The following is a 26,898-nucleotide window of genomic DNA, read 5'->3' on the forward strand; positions in this document are numbered from 1 at the left end:
GACTTTGAAACGGGACAAGCGTATTCGTTCCGTAAACACACACACCCCCTGTTATCCATCGTGAAATTAGATCTACTGACTACTCTGAATCTGATATCTCCGGTACAGATGACCCTAGGCCATCCCTTGAGGATAAGAGACTGGGGACAAAGCGAAAAACCAATAACAGGAGATATAATCCTCCAAAAAGAACCTTTTTACCTCTTAAAGTAAATAAACAAATATGCCCTATACAATCTGGCCAAGAAAATCCATCCAGAGTACCCATGTCGGCTCCCTCTTCTTCCTCCTCCTATGCTTTACCCACTATGTTCACGACCAATACGGTTACCACCCCCTTCACAGCGGGGAAGAACACTGGACCATTGGGAGCAAGCATTACAGTGTCAAGTGGCACTGGGAAGAGTCCATCTACTCTAAATACTCCGTTTCCTTTTTTAGGACCACCCAATTTGGGATGGAATCAGGTGAGTTGAGGGACTTGAAGTCAGGGGACCTGATGACTAAAAATGACAGAATGCAGATATATAATTTATCTTCTTTCCAACTGAACCCACATCAGATGGCGCTTCTACAGAAAGGCCTTTCATACCCTCCCACCCCTGGCTATGACGAATTCACTTGGACCAAAGATCTAAATTTATTTGCACGGAAGTTAGCTCTACTTAAACATTTTAAAGTTAACCCTTCTCCGAACACTCCAAATACTACCAATGAATTGAGGACTCTTACTGACCTCGAAGCACTTCTTAATGAAAATGAATTTGGAGCTACTATGGCCACGGGTCCTTTCTCGTCTTTGCGACCAAAGTCACACATGACACCACCGTTCTCCCAATATGGCCACATCGACATATTTGTCAAGATGGTCAGTGCAGATCTACGAGGGTTAAAATACGCTAAATCCAAAGTCTTTGGTAACCTCAGTCATATGGAGCAGGTTGCATTGGATGAACTCTCTAAGAATGAATCCATCATTGTTAAGCCATCTGACAAGGGGGGTAACACTGTCGTTATGGATAGGGATGATTACACATCTATGGTTCACAGACTTTTAGATCATGTGTCCACTTATACCATTCTTGCCAAAAATCCTACCGAACAGTTCACTAGTGAATTACATTCCTTACTTTCGGAGGCGAAATCACAGTTTCTCATCACACAGGATGAGTTTAAAAGAATGTTTAATCCTAATCCAACCCTTTCAACATTCTACGCCTTGCCTAAGGTTCATAAAACATCTCGTCCAATACCAGGCAGACCTATCGTTTCGGGGAACGATAACCTCACGCAAGGGATTAGTTATAAGTAGATGAGATGCTCTCATCCTTTGTCACAGCCTTGCCCCCTATCTTAGAGATACTAAGGACACTGTCACCAGGATCCAGGGGATTTCTGTTACAGCCACCACCTTAATAGCCAGCATTGATGTTGAATCTCTATACACTAACATTAGACACGATCTTGGTTTAACTGCTGTTCAATATTTTTTGAGCACGAAGGGCACTCAGTTCCAAGCACACAATGGATTCATTATTTGACTACTTAAAATTATTTTATCCCACAATAATTTTATGTTCGATGGCGAATTTTACCATCAAATAAAAGGCAGTGCCACGGGCACAGTTTGTGCACCCACATATGCTAATCTTTTTTTACGGTGGTGGGAAGATAGTTTTGTTTTCACGGATGATTTATGTTTTTTTACCTGTCACATTTTATTCTGGGATCGATACATTGATGATATTCTTATTTTTTGGGATGGGGACAAATCACTTTTCTTGGACTTTATGGAGATTCTCAACATCAATGACATAGGCATGAAATTCACTTACGAAATACACGAGAAAGAAATTAATTTCCTGGATCTCAAAATCTCGCTGGACCCTGGTGGCAGTGTGCACACCGACATCTATCGGAAGACTACTGCTACCAACAATTTCCTACATTGGGAAAGTTTCCACCCTCCGGCCCTGAAAAAGGGTATTCCCATAGGACAGTATCTCAGAGCGAAAAGAAACTGCTCCGATGAGAAGTCCTTCCAATCTGAATGTGACAAACTTTGACAAATTTTGCGCACGTGGGTACCCTAAAAAGTCCCTACATAGAGCTTATGCCAGAGCTAGAGCCATCACTAGAGGTGAGTTACTTTATGGAAGAGGGAAGATAAATGCTCCATTATCACCCCAAATTAGATGCATAGGCAATTTTGATATATGCTCTCCTCAGATTTTCTAAATACTGCAAAAACATTGGCCTATTCTTCAAGCTGAGACAACCTAAACAAAACCTCACACCAAAAAATGGTGTATGCTGGGGTCCCTTATTGCAAGTAGACAACCTAGAAGCGAACCATGAAGGGACATAGCCCTTAAAGAAATAGTATACTGAATGATATACAAAAGTACAAAAAATCTTTATTAAATATAATCACCAATAACATATAATGGAATAAAAGATGGGATACATCATACACGGAGATATATACAGCAGGGTCAGATGGCATAGACCATAGACAAACAGAGTCAACCATACAAGGATGACCAAACCACGCTCAGATAGTTCATATGACAGAATTATAAACCCATGGGTATAAGGTAATAAGGCCCACACGTAGTATAGAGCTACCAGCTGATTATGACAATATGCAGAGATAGACAATAAGGTCTATCATTGCCTACAAAATATATAGCAATACATGAAAAGTGAAGCTAGAAGCATCCAAAGACAACAAATAGGCTCAAATGGCCAGAAAGATATAACTCTGACGAAGCCGGTCTACAGGGCGAAACGCGCGTCGAGGCGTTCATTCATCCATCCACTTTTTTGATCTCCTGCACTCCTTATCATGTCCCAGGGTATGTGCTAGCTTTTTCAGCCTTTACATGATTGTACTATTGTGTCCAGCTATTGTCAGTTATATCTTTCTGGCCATTTGAGCCTATATGTTGTCTAACACAGGGCTGTGTTGGGTGAATAAATTCACATTTTTTGCTGAGTGCTGCTTCTAGTCTCTTTTCTTGGATATATGTATGAGGAGTACGTCACACCTTAATTTTTGAAGCTAGCACCAACCGTTTCTTGGCTATCTACACAGTGCCGCTCCTATACCCTGTTCTATATATATATATATATATATATATATATATATATATATATAGGTGTAACCTGTCAGTGTAATCCTGCCTGTAATGATAATGAGATGACTGCTGAGAAACGATCTCTACAGAATAGGAAGGATCAGTCCATTATGAATGGTGGATCCTGTGTTATCTATATATACACGTTACCTGTCAGTGTAATCCTGCCTGTGATGATAATGAGAGGTGTGATGAGAAGTGATCTATACAGAACAGGAAGGGTCAGTCTATTATGAATGGTGGATTCTTTGTTATCTACATATATAGATGTTACCTGTCAGTGTAATCCTGCCTGTGATGATAATGAGAGGTGTGATGAGAAGTGATCTATACAGAACAGGAAGGGTCAGTCCATTATGAATGGTGGATTCTGTATTATCTATATATAGATGTTACCTGTCAGTGTAATCCTGCCTGTGATGATAATGAGAGGTGTGATGAGAAGTGATCTATACAGAACAGGAAGGGTCAGTCCATTATGAATGGTGGATTCTGTATTATCTATATATAGATGTTACCTGTCAGTGTAATCCTGCCTGTGATGATAATGAGATGAGTGCTGAGAAATGATCTCTACAGAACAGGAAGGGTCAGTCTATTATGAATGGTGGATTCTTTGTTATCTACATATATAGGTGTTACCTGTCAGTGTAATCCTGCCTGTGATGATAATGAGATGACTGCTGAGAACTGTAAGGAGCAGTCTACTATGAGACTCATTGGCCAGAGGGCAAACTGCAAGATTAGATAAAGACAAAAAAATAATATAAAAAAAACCCACCAAAAAATCATAAAAAATATGTTTAACAGAAACTTGATTTGTACAATAGATCATTTTCTGATGACACATTCTCTGTAAGTGGTTGAACTGAGCTTTCCTAGATCTCGGCCTAGAGTGCAGCTGTTAATGACAGCCGCTGCCCCCCAAAATCTGATGCTAAGCCTAGTGCATGACCGGATTCATAGAACACCTTGTAGAGAACTTCTATGTGCAGTCACAGCTCCCTCAGGTCCTGCACTATGTATAATACAGTGTCTGACGTGTTACTGTAATGTACAACTAAGGAGGAACCCCACCTTAAAGAGAACAGAAAGGAGAAGACCTTTTCTCTCCTCAGTAGATGTTGACTCGCTCATTGCTGTGACGCTATCTAATCATAGTGGACAGCCTCACAGCGATGCAAAGACCTGCAGGAAATGTCTCAAAATCAGCAGGTTTTCTGCATCGCTGTGAAGTGGTCCGCTCTGATTGGACAGCGTCACAACAAAAAGTGAGGCAACGCCTACTGAGGAGAGATGGTGTCTCCTCTTTGTACCTTTAATTACAACACGCAAATGTTAGGTGCAAAACGGAGTAAGGGCTGTAGTGGAACAACATGGAGGGGGGCAAAAAAGAAAATGACAGCGTTGGAATCTGGAGGACGCCAAGTATAAGGGGAGGAATGTGGTTAAAAAAACAACAACAAATAACACAGCAGGTCCTGCTTAATAAACCACGGAGTTCACTTTCTAAATTCATTATTACTGACCTCTGGTAACACCTCCTGGAATTTCCTCCTCCGGTTCACTCTTACACGGTTGATCGACCCTCACTCGCTCTTCTTCTTCATCCTCTGTTTTAATAATAGTCAGATCTTCCCCCTGATTTCACATATGTAACAATTCAGTACAATACAGCAGAGAGTGCGAAGAATCTAACAGATCAACATAAGAAACCACCAAACTCTATGACCACATCTATGACCGTTAGGGATGCACGATGCCTCGAAACTATCAGTATATAGATATATACCTGTGTGCTATCAGTATATAGATATATACCTGTGTACTATCAGTATATAGATATATGCCTGTGTACTATCAGTATATAGATATATGCCTGTGTACTATCAGTATATAGATATATGCCTGTGTACTATCAGTATATAGATATATGCCTGTGTGCTATCAGTATATAGATATATGCCTGTGTACTATCAGTGTATAGATATATGCCTGTGTGCTATCAGTATATAGATATATGCCTGTGTGCTATCAGTATATAGATATATGCCTGTGTGCTATCAGTATATAGATATATGCCTGTGTACTATCAGTATATAGATATATGCCTGTGTGCTATCAGTATATAGATATATGCCTCTCTACTATCAGTATATAGATATGTGCCTGTGTACTATCAGTATATAGATATATGCCTGTGTACTATCAGTATATAGATATATGCCTGTGTACTATCAGTATATAGATATATGCCTGTGTGCTATCAGTATATAGATATATGCCTGTGTATTATCAGTATATAGATATATGCCTGTGTGCTATCAGTATATAGATATATGCCTGTGTACTATCAGTGTATAGATATATGCCTGTGTGCTATCAGTATATAGATATATGCCTGTGTGCTATCAGTATATAGATATATGCCTGTGTGCTATCAGTATATAGATATATGCCTGTGTACTATCAGTATATAGATGTATGCCTGTGTACTATCAGTATATAGATATATGCCTGTGTGCTATCAGTATATAGATATATGCCTGTGTACTATCAGTATATAGATATATGCCTGTGTGCTATCAGTATATAGATATATGCCTATGTACTATCAGTATATAGATGTATGCCTGTGTACTATCAGTATATAGATATATGCCTGTGTACTATCAGTATATAGATATATGCCTGTGTGCTATCAGTATATAGATATATGGCTGTGTACTATCAGTATATAGATATATGCCTGTGTGCTATCAGTATATAGATATATGCCTGTGTACTATCAGTATATAGATGTATGCCTGTGTACTATCAGTATATAGATATATGCCTGTGTGCTATCAGTATATAGATATATGCCTGTGTACTATCAGTATATAGATATATGCCTGTGTGCTATCAGTATATAGATATATGCCTGTGTACTATCAGTATATAGATGTATGCCTGTGTACTATCAGTATATAGATATATGCCTGTGTACTATCAGTATATAGATATATGCCTGTGTACTATCAGTATATAGATATATGCCTGTGTACTATCAGTATATAGATATATGCCTGTGTACTATCAGTATATAGATATATGCCTGTGTGCTATCAGTGTATAGATATATGGCTGTGTACTATCAGTATATAGATATATGCCTGTGTACTATCAGTATATAGATATATGCCTGTGTACTATCAGTATATAGATATGTGCCTGTGTACTATCAGTGTATAGATATATGCCTGTGTACTATCAGTATATAGATATATGCCTGTGTACTATCAGTATATAGATATATGCCTGTGTACTATCAGTATATAGATATATGCCTGTGTGCTATCAGTGTATAGATATATGGCTGTGTGCTATCAGTATATAGATATATGCCTGTGTACTATCAGTGTATAGATATATGCCTGTGTGCTATCAGTATATAGATATATGCCTGTGTACTATCAGTGTATAGATATATGCCTGTGTATTATCAGTGTATAGATATATGCCTGTGTTCTATCAGTATATAGATATATGCCTGTGTACTATCAGTGTATAGATATATGCCTGTGTACTATCAGTATATAGATATATGCCTGTGTACTATCAGTATATAGATATATGCCTGTGTACTATCAGTATATAAATATATGCCTGTGTACTATCAGTATATAGATATATGCCTGTGTGCTATCAGTATATAGATATATGCCTGTGTACTATCAGTGTATAGATATATGCCTGTGTACTATCAGTGTATAAATATATGCCTGTGTACTATCAGTATATAGATATATGCCTGTGTACTATCAGTATATAGATATATGCCTGTGAGCTATCAGTATATAGATATATGCCTGTGTACTATCAGTATATAGATATATGCCTGTGTACTATCAGTATATAGATATATGCCTGTGTACTATCAGTATATAGATATATGCCTGTGTACTATCAGTATATAGATATATGCCTGTGTACTATCAGTATATAGATATATGCCTGTGTACTATCAGTATATAGATATATGCCTGTGTACTATCAGTATATAGATATATGGCTGTGTACTATCAGTATATAGATATATGCCTGTGTACTATCAGTGTATAGATATATGCCTGTGTACTATCAGTGTATAGATATATGCCTGTGTACTATCAGTATATAGATATATGCCTGTGTACTATCAGTATATAGATATATGCCTGTGTGCTATCAGTTTATAGATATATGCCTGTGTACTATCAGTATATAGATATATGCCTGTGTACTATCAGTATATAGATATATGCCTGTGTGCTATCAGTATATAGATATATGCCTGTGTACTATCAGTATATAGATATATGCCTGTGTACTATCAGTATATAGATATATGCCTGTGTGCTATCAGTATATAGATATATGCCTGTGTACTATCAGTGTATAGATATATGCCTGTGTACTATCAGTATATAGATATATGCCTGTGAGCTATCAGTATATAGATATATGCCTGTGTACTATCAGTATATAGATATATGCCTGTGTACTATTAGTATATAGATATATGCCTGTGTACGATCAGTATATAGATATATGCCTGTGTACTATCAGTATATAGATATATGCCTGTGTACTATCAGTGTATAGATATATGCCTGTGTACTATCAGTATATAGATATATGCCTGTGTACTATCAGTATATAGATATATGCCTGTGTGCTATCAGTATATAGATATATGCCTGTGTACTATCAGTATATAGATATATGCCTGTGTACTATCAGTATATAGATCTATGCCTGTGTACTATCAGTATATAGATATATGCCTGTGTGCTATCAGTATATAGATATATGCCTCTGTACTATCAGTATATAGATATGTGCCTGTGTGCTATCAGTATATAGATATATGCCTCTGTACTATTAGTATATAGATATGTGCCTGTGTGCTATCAGTATATAGATATATGCCTGTGTACTATCAGTATATAGATATATGCCTGTGTGCTATCAGTATATAGATATATGCCTGTGTACTATCAGTATATAGATATGTGCCTGTGTACTATCAGTATATAGATATATGCCTGTGTACTATCAGTATATAGATATATGCCTGTGTACTATCAGTATATAGATATATGCCTGTGTGCTATCAGTATATAGATATATGCCTGTGTATTATCAGTATATAGATATATGCCTGTGTACTATCAGTATATAGATATATGCCTGTGTACTATCAGTGTATAGATATATGCCTGTGTGCTATCAGTATATAGATATATGCCTGTGTACTATCAGTATATAGATATATGCCTGTGTGCTATCAGTATATAGATATATGCCTCTGTACTATCAGTATATAGATGTATGCCTGTGTACTATCAGTATATAGATATATGCCTGTGTGCTATCAGTATATAGATATATGCCTGTGTACTATCAGTATATAGATATATGCCTGTGTACTATCAGTATATAGATCTATGCCTGTGTACTATCAGTATATAGATATATGCCTGTGTGCTATCAGTATATAGATATATGCCTGTGTACTATCAGTATATAGATATGTGCCTGTGTGTGTGCTATCAGTATATAGATATATGCCTGTGTACTATCAGTATATAGATATGTGCCTGTGTGCTATCAGTATATAGATATATGCCTGTGTACTATCAGTATATAGATATATGCCTGTGTGCTATCAGTATATAGATATATGCCTGTGTACTATCAGTATATAGATATATGCCTGTGTGCTATCAGTATATAGATATGTGCCTGTGTACTATCAGTATATAGATATATGCCTGTGTACTATCAGTATATAGATATATGCCTGTGTACTATCAGTATATAGATATATGCCTGTGTGCTATCAGTATATAGATATATGCCTGTGTATTATCAGTATATAGATATATGCCTGTGTACTATCAGTATATAGATATATGCCTGTGTACTATCAGTGTATAGATATATGCCTGTGTGCTATCAGTATATAGATATATGCCTGTGTACTATCAGTATATAGATATATGCCTGTGTGCTATCAGTATATAGATATATGCCTCTGTACTATCAGTATATAGATGTATGCCTGTGTACTATCAGTATATAGATATATGCCTGTGTGCTATCAGTATATAGATATATGCCTGTGTGCTATCAGTATATAGATATATGCCTGTGTACTATCAGTGTATAGATATATGGCTGTGTACTATCAGTATATAGATATATGCCTCTGTACTATCAGTATATAGATATATGCCTGTGTGCTATCAGTATATAGATATATGCCTGTGTACTATCAGTATATAGATGTATGCCTGTGTACTATCAGTATATAGATATATGCCTGTGTACTATCAGTATATAGATATATGCCTGTGTACTATCAGTATATAGATATATGCCTGTGTACTATCAGTATATAGATATATGCCTGTGTACTATCAGTATATAGATATATGCCTGTGTACTATCAGTATATAGATATATGCCTGTGTACTATCAGTATATAGATATATGCCTGTGTACTATCAGTATATAGATATATGCCTGTGTACTATCAGTATATAGATATATGCCTGTGTGCTATCAGTATATAGATATATGCCTGTGTGCTATCAGTATATAGATATATGCCTGTGTGCTATCAGTTTATAGATATATGCCTGTGTACTATCAGTATATAGATATATGCCTGTGTGCTATCAGTATATAGATATATGCCTGTGTGCTATCAGTATATAGATATATGCCTGTGTGCTATCAGTATATAGATATATGCCTGTGTACTATCAGTATATAGATATATGCCTGTGTGCTATCAGTATATAGATATATGCCTGTGTACTATCAGTATATAGATATGTGCCTGTGTACTATCAGTATATAGATATATGCCTGTGTACTATCAGTATATAGATATATATCTGTGTGCTATCAGTATATAGATATATGCCTGTGTGCTATCAGTATATAGATATATGCCTGTGTGCTATCAGTATATAGATATATGCCTGTGTGCTATCAGTATATAGATATATGCCTGTGTATTATCAGTATATAGATATATGCCTGTGTACTATCAGTATATAGATATATGCCTGTGTACTATCAGTGTATAGATATATGCCTGTGTACTATCAGTGTATAGATATATGCCTGTGTGCTATCAGTGTATAGATATATGCCTGTGTACTATCAGTGTATAGATATGTGCCTGTGAACTATCAGTATATAGATATATGCCTGTGAGCTATCAGTATATAAATATATGCCTGTGTACTATCAGTATATAGATATATGCCTGTGTACTATCAGTATATAGATATATGCCTGTGTGCTATCAGTATATAGATATATGCCTGTGTATTATCAGTATATAGATATATGCCTGTGTACTATCAGTATATAGATATATGCCTGTGTACTATCAGTATATAGATATATGCCTGTGTGCTATCAGTATATAGATATATGCCTGTGTATTATCAGTATATAGATATATGCCTGTGTACTATCAGTATATAGATATATGCCTGTGTATTATCAGTATATAGATATATGCCTGTGTACTATCAGTATATAGATATATGCCTGTGTACTATCAGTGTATAGATATATGCCTGTGTGCTATCAGTATATAGATATATGCCTGTGTACTATCAGTATATAGATATATGCCTGTGTGCTATCAGTATATAGATATATGCCTGTGTACTATCAGTATATAGATATATGCCTGTGTACTATCAGTATATAGATGTATGCCTGTGTACTATCAGTATATAGATATATGCCTGTGTACTATCAGTATATAGATATATGCCTGTGTACTATCAGTATATAGATATATGCCTGTGTACTATCAGTGTATAGATATATGCCTGTGTGCTATCAGTATATAGATATATGCCTGTGTACTATCAGTATATAGATATATGCCTGTGTGCTATCAGTATATAGATATATGCCTGTGTACTATCAGTATATAGATATATGCCTGTGTACTATCAGTATATAGATATATGCCTGTGTACTATCAGTATATAGATATATGCCTGTGTGCTATCAGTATATAGATATAGGCCTGTGTACTATCAGTATATAGATATATGCCTGTGTGCTATCAGTATATAGATATATGCCTGTGTACTATCAGTATATAGATATATGCCTGTGTACTATCAGTATATAGATATATGCCTGTGTACTATCAGTATATAGATATATGCCTGTGTGCTATCAGTGTATAGATATATGGCTGTGTACTATCAGTATATAGATATATGCCTGTGTACTATCAGTGTATAGATATATGCCTGTGTACTATCAGTATATAGATATATGGCTGTGTACTATCAGTATATAGATATATGCCTGTGTACTATCAGTATATAGATATATGCCTGTGTACTATCAGTGTATAGATATATGCCTGTGTACTATCAGTATATAGATATGTGCCTGTGTACTATCAGTGTATAGATATATGCCTGTGTACTATCAGTATATAGATATATGCCTGTGTACTATCAGTATATAGATATATGCCTGTGTACTATCAGTATATAGATATATGCCTGTGTACTATCAGTATATAGATATATGCCTGTGTACTATCAGTATATAGATATATGCCTGTGTACTATCAGTATATAGATATATGCCTGTGTACTATCAGTATATAGATATATGCCTGTGTACTATCAGTATATAGATATATGCCTGTGTACTATCAGTATATAGATATATGCCTGTGTACTATCAGTATATAGATATATGCCTGTGTACTATCAGTATATAGATATATGCCTGTGTACTATCAGTATATAGATATATGCCTGTGTACTATCAGTATATAGATATATGCCTGTGTACTATCAGTATATAGATATATGCCTGTGTGCTATCAGTTTATAGATATATGCCTGTGTACTATCAGTATATAGATATATGCCTGTGTACTATCAGTATATAGATATATGCCTGTGTGCTATCAGTATATAGATATATGCCTGTGTACTATCAGTATATAGATATATGCCTGTGTGCTATCAGTATATAGATATATGCCTGTGTACTATCAGTATATAGATATATGCCTGTGTACTATCAGTATATAGATATATGCCTGTGTGCTATCAGTATATAGATATATGCCTGTGTACTATCAGTATATAGATATGTGCCTGTGTACTATCAGTATATAGATATATGCCTGTGTACTATCAGTATATAGATATATACCTGTGTGCTATCAGTATATAGATATATGCCTGTGTACTATCAGTATATAGATATATGCCTGTGTGCTATCAGTATATAGATATATGCCTCTGTACTATCAGTATATAGATATGTGCCTGTGTACTATCAGTATATAGATATATGCCTGTGTACTATCAGTATATAGATATATGCCTGTGTACTATCAGTATATAGATATATACCTGTGTGCTATCAGTATATAGATATATGCCTGTGTGCTATCAGTATATAGATATATGCCTGTGTACTATCAGTATATAGATATATGCCTGTGTGCTATCAGTATATAGATATATGCCTGTGTACTATCAGTATATAGATATATGCCTGTGTACTATCAGTATATAGATATATGCCTGTGTACTATTAGTATATAGATATATGCCTGTGTACTATATATGCCTGTGTACTATCAGTATATAGATATGTGCCTGTGTACTATCAGTGTATAGATATATGCCTGTGTACTATCAGTATATAGATATATGCCTGTGTGCTATCAGTATATAGATATATGCCTGTGTACTATCAGTGTATAGATATATGCCTGTGTGCTATCAGTATATAGATATATGCCTGTGTACTATCAGTGTATAGATATATGCCTGTGTGCTATCAGTATATAGATATATGCCTGTGTACTATCAGTATATAAATATATGCCTGTGTACTATCAGTATATAGATATATGCCTGTGTACTATCAGTATATAGATATATGCCTGTGTGCTATCAGTATATAGATATATGCCTGTGTATTATCAGTATATAGATATATGCCTGTGTACTATCAGTATATAGATATATGCCTGTGTACTATCAGTATATAGATATATGCCTGTGTGCTATCAGTATATAGATATATGCCTGTGTGCTATCAGTATATAGATATATGCCTGTGTACTATCAGTATATAGATATATGCCTGTGTATTATCAGTATATAGATATATGCCTGTGTACTATCAGTATATAGATATATGCCTGTGTATTATCAGTATATAGATATATGCCTGTGTACTATCAGTATATAGATATATGCCTGTGTACTATCAGTGTATATATATATGCCTGTGTGCTATCAGTATATAGATATATGCCTGTGTACTATCAGTATATAGATATATGCCTGTGTGCTATCAGTATATAGATATATGCCTGTGTGCTATCAGTATATAGATATATGCCTCTGTACTATCAGTATATAGATGTATGCCTGTGTACTATCAGTATATAGATATATGCCTGTGTACTATCAGTATATAGATATATGCCTGTGTACTATCAGTATATAGATATATGCCTGTGTACTATCAGTGTATAGATATATGCCTGTGTGCTATCAGTATATAGATATATGCCTGTGTACTATCAGTATATAGATATATGCCTGTATGCTATCAGTATATAGATATATGCCTGTGTACTATCAGTATATAGATATATGCCTGTGTGCTATCAGTATATAGATATATGCCTGTGTACTATCAGTATATAGATATATGCCTGTGTACTATCAGTATATAGATATATGCCTGTGTACTATCAGTATATAGATATATGCCTGTGTGCTATCAGTGTATAGATATATGGCTGTGTACTATCAGTATATAGATATATGCCTGTGTACTATCAGTGTATAGATATATGCCTGTGTACTATCAGTATATAGATATATGCCTGTGTACTATCAGTATATAGATATATGCCTGTGTACTATCAGTATATAGATATATGCCTGTGTACTATCAGTGTATAGATATATGCCTGTGTACTATCAGTATATAGATATGTGCCTGTGTACTATCAGTGTATAGATATATGCCTGTGTACTATCAGTGTATAGATATATGCCTGTGTACTATCAGTATATAAATATATGCCTGTGTACTATCAGTATATAGATATATGCCTGTGTACTATCAGTATATAGATATATGCCTGTGTACTATCAGTATATAGATATATGCCTGTGTACTATCAGTATATAGATATATGCCTGTGTACTATCAGTATATAGATATATGCCTGTGTGCTATCAGTATATAGATATATGCCTATGTACTATCAGTATATAGATATATGCCTGTGTGCTATCAGTATATAGATATATGCCTGTGTACTATCAGTATATAGATATATGCCTGTGTACTATCAGTGTATAGATATATGCCTGTGTACTATCAGTATATAGATATATGCCTGTGTACTATCAGTATATAGATATATGCCTGTGTGCTATCAGTATATAGATATATGCCTGTGTACTATCAGTATATAGATATATGCCTGTGTATAGATATATGCCTGTGTACTATCAGTATATAGATATATGCCTGTGTACTATCAGTATATAGATATATGCCTGTGTGCTATCAGTATATAGATATATGCCTGTGTACTATCAGTATATAGATATATGCCTGTGTGCTATCAGTATATAGATATATGCCTGTGTACTTTCAGTATATAGATATATGCCTGTGTACTATCAGTATATAGATATATGCCTGTGTACTATCAGTATATAGATATATGCCTGTGTGCTATCAGTATATAGATATATGCCTGTGTACTATCAGTATATAGATATATGCCTGTGTGCTATCAGTATATAGATATATGCCTGTGTACTATCAGTATATAGATATATGCCTGTGTATAGATATATGGCTGTGTACTATCAGTATATAGATATATGCCTGTGTACTATCAGTGTATAGATATATGCCTGTGTACTATCAGTATATAGATATATGCCTGTGTACTATCAGTATATAGATATATGCCTGTGTACTATCAGTATATAGATATATGCCTGTGTGCTATCAGTGTATAGATATATGGCTGTGTACTATCAGTATATAGATATATGCCTGTGTACTATCAGTATATAGATATATGCCTGTGTACTATCAGTATATAGATATATGCCTGTGTACTATCAGTATATAGATATATGCCTGTGTACTATCAGTATATAGATATATGCCTGTGTACTATCAGTATATAGATATATGCCTGTGTGCTATCAGTATATAGATATATGCCTGTGTGCTATCAGTATATAGATATATGCCTCTGTACTATCAGTATATAGATATGTGCCTGTGTACTATCAGTATATAAATATATGCCTGTGTGCTATCAGTATATAGATATATACCTGTGTGCTATCAGTATATAGATATATGCCTGTGTGCTATCAGTATATAGATATATGCCTGTGTACTATCAGTATATAGATATATGCCTGTGTGCTATCAGTATATAGATATATGCCTGTGTATTATCAGTATATATATATATATGCCTGTGTACTATCAGTATATAGATATATGCCTGTGTGCTATGAGTGTATATATATATGCCTGTGTACTATCAGTATATAGATATATGCCTGTGTGCTATCAGTATATAGATATATGCCTGTGTACTATCAGTATATAGATATATGCCTGTGTACTATCAGTATATAGATATATGCCTGTGTACTATCAGTGTATAGATATATGCCTGTGTGCTATCAGTATATAGATATATGCCTGTGTACTATCAGTATATAGATATATGCCTGTATGCTATCAGTATATAGATATATGCCTGTGTACTATCAGTATATAGATATATGCCTGTGTACTATCAGTATATAGATATATGCCTGTGTGCTATCAGTGTATAGATATATGGGTGTGTACTATCAGTATATAGATATATGCCTGTGTACTATCAGTGTATAGATATATGCCTGTGTACTATCAGTATATAGATATATGCCTGTGTACTATCAGTATATAGATATATGCCTGTGTACTATCAGTATATAGATATATGCCTGTGTACTATCAGTGTATAGATATATGCCTGTGTGCTATCAGTATATAGATATATGCCTGTGTACTATCAGTATATAGATATATGCCTGTGTATTATCAGTATATAGATATATGCCTGTGTACTATCAGTATATAGATATATGCCTGTGTATTATCAGTATATAGATATATGCCTGTGTACTATCAGTGTATAGATATATGCCAGTGTACTATCAGTGTATATATATATGCCTGTGTGCTATCAGTATATAGATATATGCCTGTGTACTATCAGTATATAGATATATGCCTGTGTACTATCAGTATATAGATATATGCCTGTGTACTATCAGTATATAGATATATGCATGTGTGCTATCAGTTAATAGATATATGCCTTGTGTACTATCAGTATATAGATATATGCCTGTGTACTATCAGTATATAGATATATGCCTGTGTGCTATCAGTATATAGATATATGCCTGTGTACTATCAGTATATAGATATATGCCTGTGTGCTATCAGTATATAGATATATGCCTGTGTACTATCAGTATATAGATATATGCCTGTGTACTATCAGTGTATAGATATATGCCTGTGTGCTATCAGTATATAGATATATGCCTGTGTGCTATCAGTATATAGATATGTGCCTGTGTACTATCAGTGTATAGATATATGCCTGTGTACTATCAGTATATAGATATATGCCAGTGTACTAGCAGTATATAGATATATGCCTGTGTACTATCAGTATATAGATATGTGCCTGTGTACTATCAGTATATAGATATATGCCTGTGTACTATCAGTATATAGATATATACCTGTGTGCTATCAGTATATAGATATATGCCTCTGTACTATCAGTATATAGATATGTGCCTGTGTACTATCAGTATATAGATATATGCCTGTGTACTATCAGTATATAGATATATACCTGTGTGCTATCAGTATATAGATATATGCCTGTGTGCTATCAGTATATAGATATATGCCTGTGTACTATCAGTATATAGATATATGCCTGTGTGCTATCAGTATATAGATATATGCCTGTGTATTATCAGTATATATATATATGCCTGTGTACTATCAGTATATAGATATATGCCTGTGTGCTATCAGTGTATATATATATGCCTGTGTACTATCAGTATATAGATATATGCCTGTGTGCTATCAGTATATAGATATATGCCTGTGTACTATCAGTGTATAGATATATGCCTGTGTGCTATCAGTATATAGATATATGCCTGTGTACTATCAGTGTATAGATATATGCCTGTGTACTATCAGTATATAGATATATACCTGTGTGCTATCAGTATATAAATATATGCCTGTGTACTATCAGTATATAGATATATGCCTGTGTACTATCAGTATATAGATATATGCCTGTGTGCTATCAGTATATAGATATATGCCTGTGTATTATCAGTATATAGATATATGCCTGTGTACTATCAGTATATAGATATATGCCTGTGTACTATCAGTATATAGATATATGCCTGTGTGCTATCAGTATATAGATATATGCCTGTGTATTATCAGTATATAGATATATGCCTGTGTACTATCAGTATATAGATATATGCCTGTGTATTATCAGTATATAGATATATGCCTGTGTACTATCAGTATATAGATATATGCCTGTGTATTATCAGTATATAGATATATGCCTGTGTACTATCAGTATATAGATATATGCCTGTGTACTATCAGTGTATATATATATGCCTGTGTGCTATCAGTATATAGATATATGCCTGTGTACTATCAGTATATAGATATATGCCTGTGTGCTATCAGTATATAGATATATGCCTCTGTACTATCAGTATATAGATATATGCCTCTGTACTATCAGTATATAGATGTATGCCTGTGTACTATCAGTATATAGATATATGCCTGTGTACTATCAGTATATAGATATATGCCTGTGTACTATCAGTATATAGATATATGCCTGTGTACTATCAGTGTATAGATATATGCCTGTGTGCTATCAGTATATAGATATATGCCTGTGTACTATCAGTATATAGATATATGCCTGTATGCTATCAGTATATAGATATATGCCTGTGTACTATCAGTATATAGATATATGCCTGTGTGCTATCAGTATATAGATATATGCCTGTGTACTATCAGTATATAGATATATGCCTGTGTACTATCAGTATATAGATATATGCCTGTGTACTATCAGTTATATAGATATATGCCTGTGTACTATCAGTATATAGATATATGCCTGTGTACTATCAGTATATAGATATATGCCTGTGTACTATCAGTATATAGATATATGCCTGTGTACTATCAGTATATAGATATATGCCTGTGTACTATCAGTGTATAGATATATGCCTGTGTACTATCAGTATATAGATATGTGCATGTGTACTATCAGTGTATAGATATATGCCTGTGTACTATCAGTATATAGATATATGCCTGTGTACTATCAGTATATAGATATATGCCTGTGTACTATCAGTATATAGATATGTGCCTGTGTACTATCAGTGTATAGATATATGCCTGTGTACTATCAGTATATAGATATATGCCTGTGTACTATCAGTATATAGATATATGCCTGTGTACTATCAGTATATAGATATATGCCTGTGTACTATCAGTATATAGATATATGCCTGTGTACTATCAGTATATAGATATATGCCTGTGTACTATCAGTATATAGATATATGCCTGTGTACTATCAGTATATAGATATATGCCTGTGTACTATCAGTTATAGATATATGCCTGTGTACTATCAGTATATAGATATATGCCTGTGTACTATCAGTATATAGATATATGCCTGTGTGCTATCAGTATATAGATATATGCCTGTGTACTATCAGTATATAGATATATGCCTGTGTGCTATCAGTATATAGATATATGCCTGTGTACTATCAGTATATAGATATATGCCTGTGTACTATCAGTATATAGATATATGCCTGTGTGCTATCAGTATATAGATATATGCCTGTGTACTATCAGTATATAGATATGTGCCTGTGTACTATCAGTATATAGATATATGCCTGTGTACTATCAGTATATAGATATATACCTGTGTGCTATCAGTATATAGATATATGCCTGTGTACTATCAGTATATAGATATATGCCTGTGTGCTATCAGTATATAGATATATGCCTCTGTACTATCAGTATATAGATATGTGCCTGTGTACTATCAGTATATAGATATATGCCTGTGTACTATCAGTATATAGATATATACCTGTGTGCTATCAGTATATAGATATATGCCTGTGTGCTATCAGTATATAGATATATGCCTGTGTACTATCAGTATATAGATATATGCCTGTGTGCTATCAGTATATAGATATATGCCTGTGTATTATCAGTATATATATATATGCCTGTGTACTATCAGTATATAGATATATGCCTGTGTGCTATCAGTGTATATATATATGCCTGTGTACTATCAGTATATAGATATATGCCTGTGTGCTATCAGTATATAGATATATGCCTGTGTACTATCAGTGTATAGATATATGCCTGTGTGCTATCAGTATATAGATATATGCCTGTGTACTATCAGTGTATAGATATATGCCTGTGTACTATCAGTATATAGATATATACCTGTGTGCTATCAGTATATAAATATATGCCTGTGTACTATCAGTATATAGATATATGCCTGTGTACTATCAGTATATAGATATATGCCTGTGTGCTATCAGTATATAGATATATGCCTGTGTATTATCAGTATATAGATATATGCCTGTGTACTATCAGTATATAGATATATGCCTGTGTACTATCAGTATATAGATATATGCCTGTGTGCTATCAGTATATAGATATATGCCTGTGTATTATCAGTATATAGATATATGCCTGTGTACTATCAGTATAGATATATGCCTGTGTATTATCAGTATATAGATATATGCCTGTGTACTATCAGTATATAGATATATGCTGTGTATTATCAGTATATAGATATATGCCTGTGTACTATCAGTATATAGATATATGCCTGTGTACTATCAGTGTATATATATATGCCTGTGTGCTATCAGTATATAGATATATGCCTGTGTACTATCAGTATATAGATATATGCCTGTGTGCTATCAGTATATAGATATATGCCTCTGTACTATCAGTATATAGATATATGCCTCTGTACTATCAGTATATAGATGTATGCCTGTGTACTATCAGTATATAGATATATGCCTGTGTACTATCAGTATATAGATATATGCCTGTGTACTATCAGTATATAGATATATGCCTGTGTACTATCAGTGTATAGATATATGCCTGTGTGCTATCAGTATATAGATATATGCCTGTGTACTATCAGTATATAGATATATGCCTGTATGCTATCAGTATATAGATATATGCCTGTGTACTATCAGTATATAGATATATGCCTGTGTGCTATCAGTATATAGATATATGCCTGTGTACTATCAGTATATAGATATATGCCTGTGTACTATCAGTATATAGATATATGCCTGTGTACTATCAGTATATAGATATATGCTGTGTGCTATCAGTGTATAGATATATGGCTGTGTACTATCAGTATATAGATATATGCCTGTGTACTATCAGTGTATAGATATATGCCTGTGTACTATCAGTATATAGATATATGCCTGTGTACTATCAGTATATAGATATATGCCTGTGTACTATCAGTATATAGATATATGCCTGTGTACTATCAGTGTATAGATATATGCCTGTGTACTATCAGTATATAGATATGTGCCTGTGTATATCAGTGTATAGATATATGCCTGTGTACTATCAGTGTATAGATATATGCCTGTGTACTATCAGTATATAGATATATGCCTGTGTACTATCAGTATATAGATATATGCCTGTGTACTATCAGTATATAGATATATGCCTGTGTACTATCAGTATATAGATATATGCCTGTGTACTATCAGTATATAGATATATGCCTGTGTACTATCAGTATATAGATATATGCCTGTGTGCTATCAGTATATAGATATATGCCTATGTACTATCAGTATATAGATATATGCCTGTGTGCTATCAGTATATAGATATATGCCTGTGTACTATCAGTATATAGAATATGCCTGTGTACTATCAGTGTATAGATATATGCCTGTGTACTATCAGTATATAGATATATGCCTGTGTACTATCAGTATATAGATATATGCCTGTGTGCTATCAGTATATAGATATATGCCTGTGTACTATCAGTATATAGATATATGCCTGTGTATAGATATATGCCTGTGTACTATCAGTATATAGATATATGCCTGTGTACTATCAGTATATAGATATATGCCTGTGTGCTATCAGTATATAGATATATGCCTGTGTACTATCAGTATATAGATATATGCCTGTGTGCTATCAGTATATAGATATATGCCTGTGTACTTTCAGTATATAGATATATGCTGTGTGCTATCAGTATATAGATATATGCCTGTGTATTATCAGTATATAGATATATGCCTGTGTACTATCAGTATATAGATATATGCCTGTGTATTATCAGTATATAGATATATGCCTGTGTACTATCAGTATATAGATATATGCCTGTGTATTATCAGTATATAGATATATGCCTGTGTACTATCAGTATATAGATATATGCCTGTGTACTATCAGTGTATATATATATGCCTGTGTGCTATCAGTATATAGATATATGCTGTGTACTATCAGTATATAGATATATGCCTGTGTGCTATCAGTATATAGATATATGCCTCTGTACTATCAGTATATAGATATATGCCTCTGTACTATCAGTATATAGATGTATGCCTGTGTACTATCAGTATATAGATATATGCCTGTGTACTATCATTATATAGATATATGCCTGTGTACTATCAGTATATAGATATATGCCTGTGTACTATCAGTGTATAGATATATGCCTGTGTGCTATCAGTATATAGATATATGCCTGTGTACTATCAGTATATAGATATATGCCTGTATGCTATCAGTATATAGATATATGCCTGTGTACTATCAGTATATAGATATATGCCTGTGTGCTATCAGTATATAGATATATGCCTGTGTACTATCAGTATATAGATATATGCCTGTGTATTATCAGTATATAGATATATGCCTGTGTACTATCAGTATATAGATATATGCCTGTGTACTATCAGTATATAGATATATGCCTGTGTACTATCAGTATATAGATATATGCCTGTGTACTATCAGTATATAGATATATGCCTGTGTACTATCAGTATATAGATATATGCCTGTGTACTATCAGTGTATAGATATATGCCTGTGTACTATCAGTATATAGATATGTGCCTGTGTACTATCAGTGTATAGATATATGCCTGTGTACTATCAGTATATAGATATATGCCTGTGTACTATCAGTATATAGATATATGCCTGTGTACTATCAGTATATAGATATGTGCCTGTGTACTATCAGTGTATAGATATATGCCTGTGTACTATCAGTATATAGATATATGCCTGTGTACTATCAGTATATAGATATATGCCTGTGTACTATCAGTATATAGATATATGCCTGTGTACTATCAGTATATAGATATATGCCTGTGTACTATCAGTATATAGATATATGCCTGTGTACTATCAGTATATAGATATATGCCTGTGTACTATCAGTATATAGATATATGCCTGTGTACTATCAGTATATAGATATATGCCTGTGTACTATCAGTATATAGATATATGCCTGTGTACTATCAGTATATAGATATATGCCTGTGTACTATCAGTATATAGATATATGCCTGTGTACTATCAGTATATAGATATATGCCTGTGTACTATCAGTATATAGATATATGCCTGTGTACTATCAGTATATAGATATATGCCTGTGTGCTATCAGTTTATAGATATATGCCTGTGTACTATCAGTATATAGATATATGCCTGTGTACTATCAGTATATAGATATATGCCTGTGTGCTATCAGTATATAGATATATGCCTGTGTACTATCAGTATATAGATATATGCCTGTGTGCTATCAGTATATAGATATATGCCTGTGTACTATCAGTATATAGATATATGCCTGTGTACTATCAGTATATAGATATATGCCTGTGTGCTATCAGTATATAGATATATGCCTGTGTACTATCAGTATATAGATATGTGCCTGTGTACTATCAGTATACAGATATATGCCTGTGTACTATCAGTATATAGATATATACCTGTGTGCTATCAGTATATAGATATATGCCTGTGTACTATCAGTATATAGATATATGCCTGTGTGCTATCAGTATATAGATATATGCCTCTGTACTATCAGTATATAGATATGTGCCTGTGTACTATCAGTATATAGATATATGCCTGTGTACTATCAGTATATAGATATATACCTGTGTGCTATCAGTATATAGATATATGCCTGTGTGCTATCAGTATATAGATATATGCCTGTGTACTATCAGTATATAGATATATGCCTGTGTGCTATCAGTATATAGATATATGCCTGTGTATTATCAGTATATAGATATATGCCTGTGTGCTATCAGTATATAGATATATGCCTGTGTGCTATCAGTGTATATATATATGCCTGTGTGCTATCAGTATATAGATATATGCCTGTGTGCTATCAGTATATAGATATATGCCTGTGTACTATCAGTGTATAGATATATGCCTGTGTGCTATCAGTATATAGATATATGCCTGTGTACTATCAGTGTATAGATATATGCCTGTGTACTATCAGTATATAGATATATACCTGTGTGCTATCAGTATATAAATATATGCCTGTGTACTATCAGTATATAGATATATGCCTGTGTACTATCAGTATATAGATATATGCCTGTGTGCTATCAGTATATAGATATATGCCTGTGTATTATCAGTATATAGATATATGCCTGTGTACTATCAGTATATAGATATATGCCTGTGTATTATCAGTATATAGATATATGCCTGTGTACTATCAGTATATAGATATATGCCTGTGTATTATCAGTATATAGATATATGCCTGTGTACTATCAGTATATAGATATATGCCTGTGTACTATCAGTGTATATATATATGCCTGTGTGCTATCAGTATATAGATATATGCCTGTGTACTATCAGTATATAGATATATGCCTGTGTACTATCAGTATATAGATATATGCCTGTGTACTATCAGTATATAGATATATGCCTGTGTACTATCAGTTTATAGATATATGCCTGTGTACTATCAGTATATAGATATATGCCTGTGTACTATCAGTATATAGATATATGCCTGTGTGCTATCAGTATATAGATATATGCCTGTGTACTATCAGTATATAGATATATGCCTGTGTGCTATCAGTATATAGATATATGCCTGTGTACTATCAGTATATAGATATATGCCTGTGTACTATCAGTATATAGATATATGCCTGTGTGCTATCAGTATATAGATATATGCCTGTGTACTATCAGTATATAGATATGTGCCTGTGTACTATCAGTATATAGATATATGCCTGTGTACTATCAGTATATAGATATATACCTGTGTGCTATCAGTATATAGATATATGCCTGTGTACTATCAGTATATAGATATATGCCTGTGTGCTATCAGTATATAGATATATGCCTCTGTACTATCAGTATATAGATATGTGCCTGTGTACTATCAGTATATAGATATATGCCTGTGTACTATCAGTATATAGATATATACCTGTGTGCTATCAGTATATAGATATATGCCTGTGTGCTATCAGTATATAGATATATGCCTGTGTACTATCAGTATATAGATATATGCCTGTGTGCTATCAGTATATAGATATATGCCTGTGTATTATCAGTATATATATATATGCCTGTGTACTATCAGTATATAGATATATGCCTGTGTGCTATCAGTGTATATATATATGCCTGTGTACTATCAGTATATAGATATATGCCTGTGTGCTATCAGTATATAGATATATGCCTGTGTACTATCAGTGTATAGATATATGCCTGTGTGCTATCAGTATATAGATATATGCCTGTGTACTATCAGTGTATAGATATATGCCTGTGTACTATCAGTATATAGATATATACCTGTGTGCTATCAGTATATAAATATATGCCTGTGTACTATCAGTATATAGATATATGCCTGTGTACTATCAGTATATAGATATATGCCTGTGTGCTATCAGTATATAGATATATGCCTGTGTATTATCAGTATATAGATATATGCCTGTGTACTATCAGTATATAGATATATGCCTGTGTACTATCAGTATATAGATATATGCCTGTGTGCTATCAGTATATAGATATATGCCTGTGTATTATCAGTATATAGATATATGCCTGTGTACTATCAGTATATAGATATATGCCTGTGTATTATCAGTATATAGATATATGCCTGTGTACTATCAGTATATAGATATATGCCTGTGTATTATCAGTATATAGATATATGCCTGTGTACTATCAGTATATAGATATATGCCTGTGTACTATCAGTGTATATATATATGCCTGTGTGCTATCAGTATATAGATATATGCCTGTGTACTATCAGTATATAGATATATGCCTGTGTGCTATCAGTATATAGATATATGCCTCTGTACTATCAGTATATAGATATATGCCTCTGTACTATCAGTATATAGATGTATGCCTGTGTACTATCAGTATATAGATATATGCCTGTGTACTATCAGTATATAGATATATGCCTGTGTACTATCAGTATATAGATATATGCCTGTGTACTATCAGTGTATAGATATATGCCTGTGTGCTATCAGTATATAGATATATGCCTGTGTACTATCAGTATATAGATATATGCCTGTATGCTATCAGTATATAGATATATGCCTGTGTACTATCAGTATATAGATATATGCCTGTGTGCTATCAGTATATAGATATATGCCTGTGTACTATCAGTATATAGATATATGCCTGTGTACTATCAGTATATAGATATATGCCTGTGTACTATCAGTATATAGATATATGCCTGTGTGCTATCAGTGTATAGATATATGGCTGTGTACTATCAGTATATAGATATATGCCTGTGTACTATCAGTGTATAGATATATGCCTGTGTACTATCAGTATATAGATATATGCCTGTGTACTATCAGTATATAGATATATGCCTGTGTACTATCAGTATATAGATATATGCCTGTGTACTATCAGTGTATAGATATATGCCTGTGTACTATCAGTATATAGATATGTGCCTGTGTACTATCAGTGTATAGATATATGCCTGTGTACTATCAGTGTATAGATATATGCCTGTGTACTATCAGTATATAGATATATGCCTGTGTACTATCAGTATATAGATATATGCCTGTGTACTATCAGTATATAGATATATGCCTGTGTACTATCAGTATATAGATATATGCCTGTGTACTATCAGTATATAGATATATGCCTGTGTACTATCAGTATATAGATATATGCCTGTGTACTATCAGTATATAGATATATGCCTGTGTACTATCAGTATATAGATATATGCCTGTGTGCTATCAGTTTATAGATATATGCC

General features: G+C 33.7%; 1 protein-coding gene and 1 long non-coding RNA gene across 5 annotated transcripts in view; one reads left to right on the forward strand and one right to left on the reverse strand.

Moving 5' to 3' along the window:
- The window catches only part of LOC142722372 (uncharacterized), a 94,089-nt gene extending 89,250 nt beyond the window's left edge, over positions 1–4,839 (reverse strand). For 2 of the 4 annotated variants that reach the window (XM_075848880.1, XM_075848877.1), the window contains exon 1: positions 4,670–4,824. The gene's annotated coding sequence lies outside the window, so the exon portion shown is untranslated. Of the gene's footprint in view, positions 1–3,782; positions 3,876–4,669 lie in introns of all 4 variants that reach the window. The other 2 variants (XM_075848879.1, XR_012874681.1) reach the window with 2 other exon arrangements.
- Positions 1–26,898, forward strand: part of LOC142722374 (uncharacterized) — a 196,594-nt gene that overhangs the window by 44,984 nt on the left and 124,712 nt on the right. The window lies entirely within an intron of this gene.

Source organism: Rhinoderma darwinii, unplaced genomic scaffold (genome assembly GCF_050947455.1).
Source record: "Rhinoderma darwinii isolate aRhiDar2 unplaced genomic scaffold, aRhiDar2.hap1 Scaffold_534, whole genome shotgun sequence".
Taxonomy (NCBI): domain Eukaryota; kingdom Metazoa; phylum Chordata; class Amphibia; order Anura; family Rhinodermatidae; genus Rhinoderma; species Rhinoderma darwinii.